Source organism: Phalacrocorax aristotelis, chromosome 2, assembly GCF_949628215.1.
Source record: "Phalacrocorax aristotelis chromosome 2, bGulAri2.1, whole genome shotgun sequence".
NCBI classification, from domain to species: domain Eukaryota; kingdom Metazoa; phylum Chordata; class Aves; order Suliformes; family Phalacrocoracidae; genus Phalacrocorax; species Phalacrocorax aristotelis.
In genome coordinates this window covers 135,953,179-135,962,614 of record NC_134277.1, presented here as the reverse complement: position 1 = coordinate 135,962,614, position 9,436 = coordinate 135,953,179, and positions in this window count along the sequence as shown.

The window sequence follows — 9,436 nt, the reverse complement described above, 5'->3', positions numbered from 1 at the left end:
GTGCAAGCCCACATGAACAACTGTCGTTTGAATGGCTGGGGGATGTGGAGAGCTGGGGAAAAAAACCCTCTGGAAATGGTGTAATGAGCCTGTTTGGCATCTCTAAGTATGTGAGTTATTTCAGGTATGTTTGCTAAACTTCTCCGTTACTTGCCAGCACAGGATATAGCTATGCCTGTGTGCGCGTGCATGCTGTATATAAGGGGACTTATATCCTGGTGCAATGATACACAGGTTTCCTTTAAAACTGTCATGTCAGGCCCCCATATATATCAGATGAAAATGAGATGTGCTGGTGGTTTGCTGTTCTTGTTGATACAAACTGTGTTTAGGCTTGACCAGCCCTTGGACATCTGAGAAGTGGGAATTATTTTTCTTGTTCCTTTTCTTTATGTACTCTCTAGCACAAATCACAAATAGCACAAGCCCTCTGTTTTCCATCTCCCCTCCTTGTCAATCCATGTGCTTATAATACACAGCTGAAACCAGGCAAAAATTTTGGAAAATCTCTGCTGAGGGGAAGGCAGATCATCTGATCCCTTCCTTAATTAGGACATAGGCTTGATTTCTCTATCCTGAAAAGTGAAAGGCATTTGTATGTTGAGGAAATACTTAACAAAGGCTTATTTCAATCCTGCACATATGTATGCGGCTCTCCTGCCCACTCAGCTTTCCCAGGAATATGAGCATCAAGGGTGAGATGCAACAGGTTTTGTCCTTCTGGTGCTGAGAAAAAGAGATGACTGAGGGCAGGTGTGATAGAGGTCTCTAACATTGTTTTACGGTAGGGATTGATTGTTGTTCCAGTGCTACGAATAGGGGCGCCCAATGAAGCCAGCAAGAGGCAAGTTCAGAGCAAACAGAAGAAAAAAACCTTCTCCAGATGATGCGTAGCTAGCTCCTTAACGCGGAGTGCTGGGGAGGCTGAAACCGTGCACAGATTGAAGGGGGGACTTCACAGATCAAAGGAAGGGGAAGCTGTCAAGGGTTGATAAATGCACAGAAGCTGTTGCTGGCTGAGGCAAGTCTGCCAGTGGTTGGAAGCTGGACAATGCTGGTCTGACCTAGTACAGCTGTTCTTGTCTCGGTCATCCACCCCAAACAAGCGATATGCTCTCAGATGAGGTGTCCAGCTCACATCCTATGTGCTGCATCAATCAGCTGCAGCTGGCTAAAACTGAGCTTCATCCATGGTGTTCATCTAACCCCACCACTCCTCTGTATGGGCTCAAGAGCATTATGTCCTCTAAGGTATTTATCAGTGCCTACCTGTGTTTAACCTAGGAGCAGTGACTGGACTGAAAAATCACTTTGCTTGAGCTGGCCTGTGAAGGAGTACAGGCATCTTCCTAAAAAAAAAATAATAAAATAAAATAAAAAGGTCACATTGAATTTGATGTCCTGCTTACCTAGACCTCCCACCTCTCTGAGGCCTGGCAATCACACCTGTTCTGAGAAATCTTCCCTCGGTCAAAGCTACTTCAAGGTCTGCAGGTATTGCCATGGATGAGGTGATCACTTTGCCCTCATGCAGAGGAGGAATTTGTCCCCAGAGCCTGTGGGATTGCTCTGACTCAGAGGAGCTGTTTCCCATCACATGTAGACACTGGCCATCCAAACATCTCAAACATGACAGCTCCAAACTGCAGCTACCACTTTGTACCAGTTAATGAATCCTCAGAAAGCACCTTCAAAATTCTGCTTGACTGTGTATGAAAACCTACTTGGAAAAAAAAACAACCAAACAAAACAACAACAAAACCACAAGCAACTTTCTGAACTCAGTTATCAAATTTCATAATTCTTCATTGTTTTGATCTGACACAGCTTATTTCAGAATGATGGATGTGACATAGCTATCTAGAAATCTCATCTGAAATGCTAAAAAAGTGTTCTTCTCTCAAGCCTATTCCAGCTTCATCTTCTGTGTCTATATTATGCTGGGACCTGTTGTACCACGGGCCAAGGCATCGAAAGGTCCTCAGCTGCTCTGCAAGTGAAGATGCTGCTAAACACAAACATTTTTACAAGGGCAAATCCACCGAACAGGTTTAATTTGGCTATTTTTCTCTCTTTGCTTAGGTGACCTTGCGGTATGACCCCCTGAAACATAGTTCTGTGGTGGTGGGATCTCCTGTGTGCCTCTGCCGGCTCTGCAATGTGCCATTCTCTATGTCTCTGCATCTCTCTCTGTGGCGCTTCACTCCCAGCCTTCCCCCTTTGTGCTTGGCTTTTATAAGGAACTATGCAACATAACAGCCTGGGGGACGGGCAGGAAGAAGTGACACTTTGATTGACCATTTTACATAATCTTTAACAATAGAAGGGTTTTAGCGACTTGGTACAGCCTGTACTCAACATAAAACCCAGTCTGTTATCTAGAAGTGCTTAGATGGCAAGATAAGCTGTTAATGCTAGTAGAGGAACATTACTGAATAAGAATACAATGATGATTTTTTTTTCCCCACTTCCACTCTTTTTTCCTTATTTAAAATGTTCCCTTGAGCATTACCTGATAGACTTGAGTCTTGCATCAGGTCATTGTTTTGGTTGGACAGGCTGAGATCTTTTCCTCATTTTAGCTGATGAAACAGTTGAATTTTTTGCCTTCTTTTTTACGTAACCCAAGATACAAGCTAAGCAAGGCATGCATGTGTTCCAATCTGATAGAAAGAGGCTTTTACATCATAAGAAGTAAACCCTTGTTCCAGATTAAAGGGTTATGTATTATCTAGTGATATTAATACTTCAGAGAAAACTTTATATAATGTAAATTTCCCCCCCTTTTTTTTTCTTTGCTGAACTAGCCATACCTGGTATGCCATACCAGGACGTATGCTGATCAGTCTTGAAATAACGTTTACATTACATAAATTGAAAACAAGAAGGTAGACTGAAGGACAGTCAATAACCAGAGCCATCTTTTGAGGCTTGTCATGGAGGAATTAGCAAGAAACCTACCTGCAGTGACCCCAGAGGTGACCATGTTCGCCAACTGGGTGGTGGGAGAGCGGAGAGCAGGGGTTTTAGCTTCCTTGTATTCAAAGATGAGGGGAGTGGAGTCAGGATCCAGCGTCTGTCCTTTACACGTGCACCTCAGCTCTCGAGTCTGCTGGTTGTCCCACGGGCCTCAGCTCTGCAGAAGGAGGACGTTCTCCAAGACAGTGCTCCTGTGCTGGCATCAATGGAGGGATCAATGCCCTCATGAAACTGGTCTTTCCCAAAAAGGCCCCCCCGTGGAGTCAGGGATGCTCATCCACACACAGGACATCTTCGTGGGCCTGTCACACCACACGTGCATCCCCTCCGTGTCAGCTCCGTCCTGCCCCACCAGGAGGGGAGCGATGTGGGGGCAGGAGAGGGCCTGGGGGCCTTCTGTGGAGGGGGTCAGCCTGGGTGTGAATTTCATTTTTGCAGGAGAGAAGGAGGTGCCTGTGATGTGAGATGATGTGTGGAGAGATATCTACGTTGGAGAAGGACTGGTGAGAAAAGGCTGCCCCTCAGGAATAGCAGGTTTGAAGGAATCCTGCCTAAATCCTCAGTGCTGCAGAGGGGCGGTGGGAAAGCACCTGGGCCCAGAGCTCTCCTAACTTGTGAAGCGATGAAGTGCAGCTATAGGGGAGGCAACTGTTCTGCAAAAATGGCATTGCAGAGGGTAACAATTCAGCATTGTCAGGTCGTGGCAGGGAACATGAGTGTCCTACTGGGACATGTAATGAGAGAACAGCTTGGTAGGACCTATGACCTCACCCTTCCACTCTGCTCACACCGGTGTGGCTTCCACTGGAGCACCAGCTCCAGTTTTAGTTTCAGTACTGCGAAAAGGAGGCAGGTCAGTTGTTGAGAATGCAGAAGAAAACAGTGCTCAGGGGCCTGGGTTATGTTTCTGATGAAACATTGAAAAATCAACATTGTTTGGACTGGTAAAAATATGGAGGGCTTCAACTATGTACATGTCACCTGCAGGGAGCAGCTTTCTCCATGTCCATGGAAGACAGGAAAGAAAAGTAATGGTTTAAATTGCAGTAGGGGGGCGTTACATTAGACTTCATAAAATAATTTCTGTCAGTAAGGAAACTGAAGGAACAGGATAAATTGCCTGAGGGAATTTGTGCAGCTTTTTTAACTGGAAATCTTCAAGGACAGCTCAGACAAACATCTACCCAGCCGGCCTCCTGCCCTGAGCAGGGGAGTAAAGCGAGATGACTTCTTGAACTCTCTCTTCTTCTAGGACCTATTCAGTGGAGGGTGTTAAATGTGTGCTCGAATCAGGCTGGAGTCATCAGCTTTGTCTTGGCTAAGATACAAGCGTTATAAAAAGTGTTAAAACTGATCCATATTCAGGAAAGCATTAAACCATACGAATCATTTCAGACACGTTTATCACCCGGTGGTTTTTGTCTTGTGTAGGAAGGAAAGGGCTGGTAACAGAATGTCTTAATTAACACATTTCAGAACTCCAGTGTGGATGCAGTTGTGGAGCTTTCAACATCTCCTCGCCGGCCAAGCTGAAACCGATGCTGCCAAAACTTTCCAACACATCTTTATATCCCAGCCGAGGACCAACCCAGAGGGGTTTAAGCCCATTGTTAAAATGAAGGATTTGCTTAATTTACATGCTGCCTGCATGGTGCCAGGTGGAGAGTTTTGCATCTGGGGTAGGTGCGCACCTGGCGGGAGGACACGCTGTGGCGGATGCGTGTGGGATGTGCCCAACCTTTGCTGACAGCCCATCACCCCGTGCACAGCACCGCGGCTGGACGGGCAGCCCTGGGCAGGGACCGTTCTCCCTAGAAACCACAGTGGCCTGGAGTTTCTGCCCGAGATGATCAGCATGCCCAGGACCCGTCAGAGCAAGTGATTTCTGGTCTCAGCAGAGCGCAGCCGGCTTGGCAAAGCAGCAGCCCTTACACTGATGGAAGTTTTGTCTATCGGCTGTCTGTCTGGCGACCGCTGGGATATGCAGGACTTTGCCGTCAGCTGGGCTGGGTGCTGCCTGCTGAGAGCATCTCCTCTCTGCCCCAGCACCCAGCCCCAGTAAGTCACAACCTCCACTTCATCTGCTCATATTGCTCCGTTCATTGCTCCAACTCTACTGTGTTTTTTACTTCACCTCCAAATTTTTTAATTTGTCAAATTTATTAAACACCTCACTGCAGAGGGTAAAATTTAATATTGAAAGTAAACCACAGATGTTGTTAAGCAGGCAAAGCCTAATGAATAGTGAAATGTGAATTAACTAACTTCTTTTGAAAGGCTTTTTTTTGTGTGTGTGAAAGTCCTTCTTTATATCCTGCACAGTTGGATATTTTCCACTTAAATTTTTGCAGTGCAAGAATACAAATTACATACTTTCACATTTTAAAAAACAGTATTTAGAAGACAGAGACTCTGTGAAATATTTGACCACCTCTATTCAAAAAGGAGATACATTCTATAACATGGAAAATGTTTTCCTCCACCTGTGGAATGAATACGAGCAATCGCTTCACACAACTCACACTGATACTTTTAGTTTCCCTGTCAGAATATGATTTGTATCAAACAGTTGTTGTGTTTGTGCCCTATCTGATTTACCACTTTTCATAACATGCTTCCCATGCTGGAGACTGTCTTCCCTCTTGCTTCATTTAAAACCATAACCTTTTTTGCTTCCTGCAGCTTGCATGCCAGAGTTTTATGTGTGCCACTAATATCTTTGCTGACGTCCTAGGCTCCTCAGGATATATTAATTTCTTCCAAGCAATTGCAAAACCTCACTGGTTTTTAGCAGGACTTTAGCATGATTTGAAATGTACGTGTCCAATCCGAACAAACGTGATCCTGTTTAAATACCTGGTGGCTTTGCTTTTTAAAACTATTTATAGGTGTGCTAGATGGCAGCTTGTGTAGCGTCAGGCAGATGCTCCCAATGGTAATGCTCGTAGTGAAGCCTGTTTTCAGTCTAGTGGTTGCACTACACCCTTGGAAAACGTTTAGGTACGGCTTTCGTCAGCAAGAGACCCCATTTTACGGTAGATAGATGTCAGCCAACTTCACCTCAGTGTGTGGGGGTTTCCGTGCACACGATGCTTTGCCTTCTGCCATCTGATCACAGGGTCAGGGCCTGATGGAGCGTGTTCTTTTGTCTCCGCAAAGCCACCAGGGAAGTCCCTGCTCTGTTGTAATGAGTGGCAAAGCTTGTGTTAAAATCAACAGGACCGATATTTTTCCCCGTGTGTTTCCTATGATAGATGCAGCCAGGGAAAGTGTAGACAATACAGTAAACACTGAAGTAGCCTGGTGTAAAGAAAGGCTGGCAAGACTCCGGGGATGAGTCAAAACTTAATTCATTTTTAATTCCAGGGCTGGCCGGCTGTTGCTATTCTGTTATCAACCTTTCTTCGCCCCCCAATATTTTGATTTGAAAAAAAGAGACCAAAAACAATAACTGCTTGGTTAGCAGCAGTTTCTTTATAAACAATATAAATAGATGAGTACCGCACTGCCCTACACCGAGAGCTTGAAAAGGGTATTTAGAAGGCTCCTTAAGTTAAATGAAGTATAAGATCTTTATTGGTTTGTAGGCTGTAAGCGCCTGTGGCAATCCAGAAACAAACCAAGACCAACAGAAAAAAAAAGTACCCTTTGATAAATAACCTTTCCATATTAAATGCACATCAATCTGACATCAACAATTAGCTGTCAGGTGCTTGGCTTTGCTAGCAAAGGCCAATTTTCAGATTAGTGCTAATTGCAGGGCAGGCTGACACATCAACTCAGAGCCCCGGTAGCTAAAAGCCCGGGTAGGAGCGGACTTCAATAGTGGGAGCAGGGGAGGGCTGAGGCTGCCTGTCTCCAGCTTGCTGGCAGTTTGACTGTAGACTAAAGTAATGGAGCTGGCAGGGTGGAATCAATTACTGGCCAATGAAGATTTTCCCACAGGTCGAGGCTTGGGAAAAAAGGACGTTCCTGCTGCCGAGACAGCTGGCATGGACTGTCCACTGGGAAAGGAGCCTGGAGAATGAGAAAAAGAGGGACAGTTCTCAGTGATAAACTGGTGACAGACTATAAATTATGAAGAGGGGATTTGGCAGAGGATTTAGAGCTTGCTACCTCTGCTTTTCCCTCCCCCAAGATTTTAATGCCAGCCATGTTCACTGAGTCATTCAATTATGTTAGTTAGAAAATAAGATGTGTTAAGAGAAAAGGCTCAGAATATATTTTGGTGAGCAGGGTGTGCACACATGTGAACTGAGGTTTTAAAACCCTTTAAACCAGCACTTTCCCCTCCACGCGAACCTTCGAACTGAGCTCCTTGATGCAAAGCTTACTAATGCTGCTGTGTCTGGTGCTCACTTGTGAGATGGCTGGATTTCTGCAGCTCTGTTTCAAAGGTCACAAAACATTCTGCCTTTTTGATGAGTTTAAAATTTCTTTTCCTGCTTCTTTTCTATAGCAGTTCACTTTGGTCCCAAAGAAAACGGTAGCAGTGCAGGAGGGCAGCACCTGCCCCTGTGTTATGCTGCGCCTGGGCAGCAAAGTCAATGATGTACTTGCTCTGAAAAACACTGTCCTTCACTGGCAGAATAGAATCACCAAAGCACTCGTGGCTGTGAGCAACCACCTCTTTCGGTACTGAAAATAAGATATTGGTGCTCTCAAGAATAAAATATAACAGTTTAAGCAAGCACTGAAATGAAATGTGTATATAAAAAACTGACAGAGATGCCAAGCGAAAGATACAGGTCTTATTCTTCCCGCTCCTTGGAATGTGTTTCCACATTGGGATGAGAATTACATTGTTTCTTCCTGTCTCCTTTTCTGTACTCAGAGGTGTTTAGTTGTTAGAAAAGTCGGGAGGCAACGTGTAAGCATGTGTAATTTTTTTGCTGTGTAACATTTATTCCCAATATTGTGATCAGAAAACCAAGAATCTTCAGATCTTATTTTTGGAGCCTCACTATAACTGAACAATACTTGTAGTGGCACCTTCATGAGGCTGATGAATTTGTCGGGGTTTTACATTGGTGTAAGTGAAGTGATGACTGCCTATACCAGCAAACCTGATATTTGACACGGGTATGTGCCTGTGTGCCTGTGAGTTCACCTATATTGGTGAGTCTTTCTTCTCTATGCACCCCAAAATAAAACATAATGAAGGCATCCAATCACCTGACAACTACCAAACTAAAGTTTATACACCTTTATTTTGCAATGCTTGGTGGCACAGGGCAGTTCACTCGATAACGGAGTCACGGCCCTGTGGTGACCACCCCAGCCATCCACGACCAGGAGCTGTGCTGAGCCATAGGCATGGTAGTTACCGCAGGCTTCTTCTGATTTGTTTTCTGTTTTCTAAGCCAGTATGATTTGCTTGATTCACAATTTTGAGCTTTCTTTCATGGCCCTGAGAGATAGAAATCTACTTTTTAATGAAAGCTGAGATTCTCACATAATGAATTCCATTTGGGAGCTGGGGCTTTAGGAAAAACACCCATTATCACAAGACAATAAGAAACAATCTCAGGAGAGTTGGCAACATTAAGTTTAGGTTAAGTTTGAAAGGCTTTGTGGGAGGTTTGTAGAAAATATGATTCTGTGGTTTACATCAAGTTTAACTACATCTTTCTGAAACTTCTTTCCAATTGTGTGTGTCAACAGATGGATGGAAAGGGGCTTGATTGGTGCATCAACTCGTAGTGTCTGGAAAAGGATTTGTCTTGGCTATGCCCAAGAGTTGGGAGAAAGTACAGAAAAATCCAACCGTCACCTGGCTCAGCCTGAGCCCCTTCCTCCTTCCCGCTCCTCGATGTTGCTGGCCCTCCTCTCACCTAACTGCCTTTCTCTTTGTCCCTCTACAGACACCAGAACAGCTCCCACTGCTGCCCTTTAACCATGAGAGGGGAGAACAGCACTTCCAAAGGCTTTGCTGATTGCTTCGCCATTTCTTGTCACCCTTCTTGGCTTGGGCTTTGGCATTTTCACCAGCCCTGGGATCCCACCATGCCTAACCTCAGGCAACCCTGCACCATGGCCACCAGGGCCACCACCACAGCCACTGCCACTGCCACCACCACCACCTGATAAAAACAGGCCAACAGGAGCTAAAGCCCAAACTCCAGCTTTGGCTGATGGTCTCTTCCCTAATTCAAAGCAGGTGTTTAAGGCTGGGGAGTGAGGTATTGCTGCTAAGGCAGGTAAGAAAGAGGTGATATTAGTGTCAGATAAGGTGATGCTGTGGGGGAAAGAAAGAGTCCTCTCAGACCTGCTCTGCCTTCCATGGTCTATCCTGGCTCTTCCTTTCCCTCCCTTGCTGTCTTGCAGACTGCAGCAGGTATAAATGTGTACGTGGGAAGTACACATTGTTCTCAGAAGAAAAGTAATCTGCTGATGCTTTCTTTGTGAAAGATGACAGATATTCTTGAGTCTTCATGGAGGGAAATCTGGATCTGGT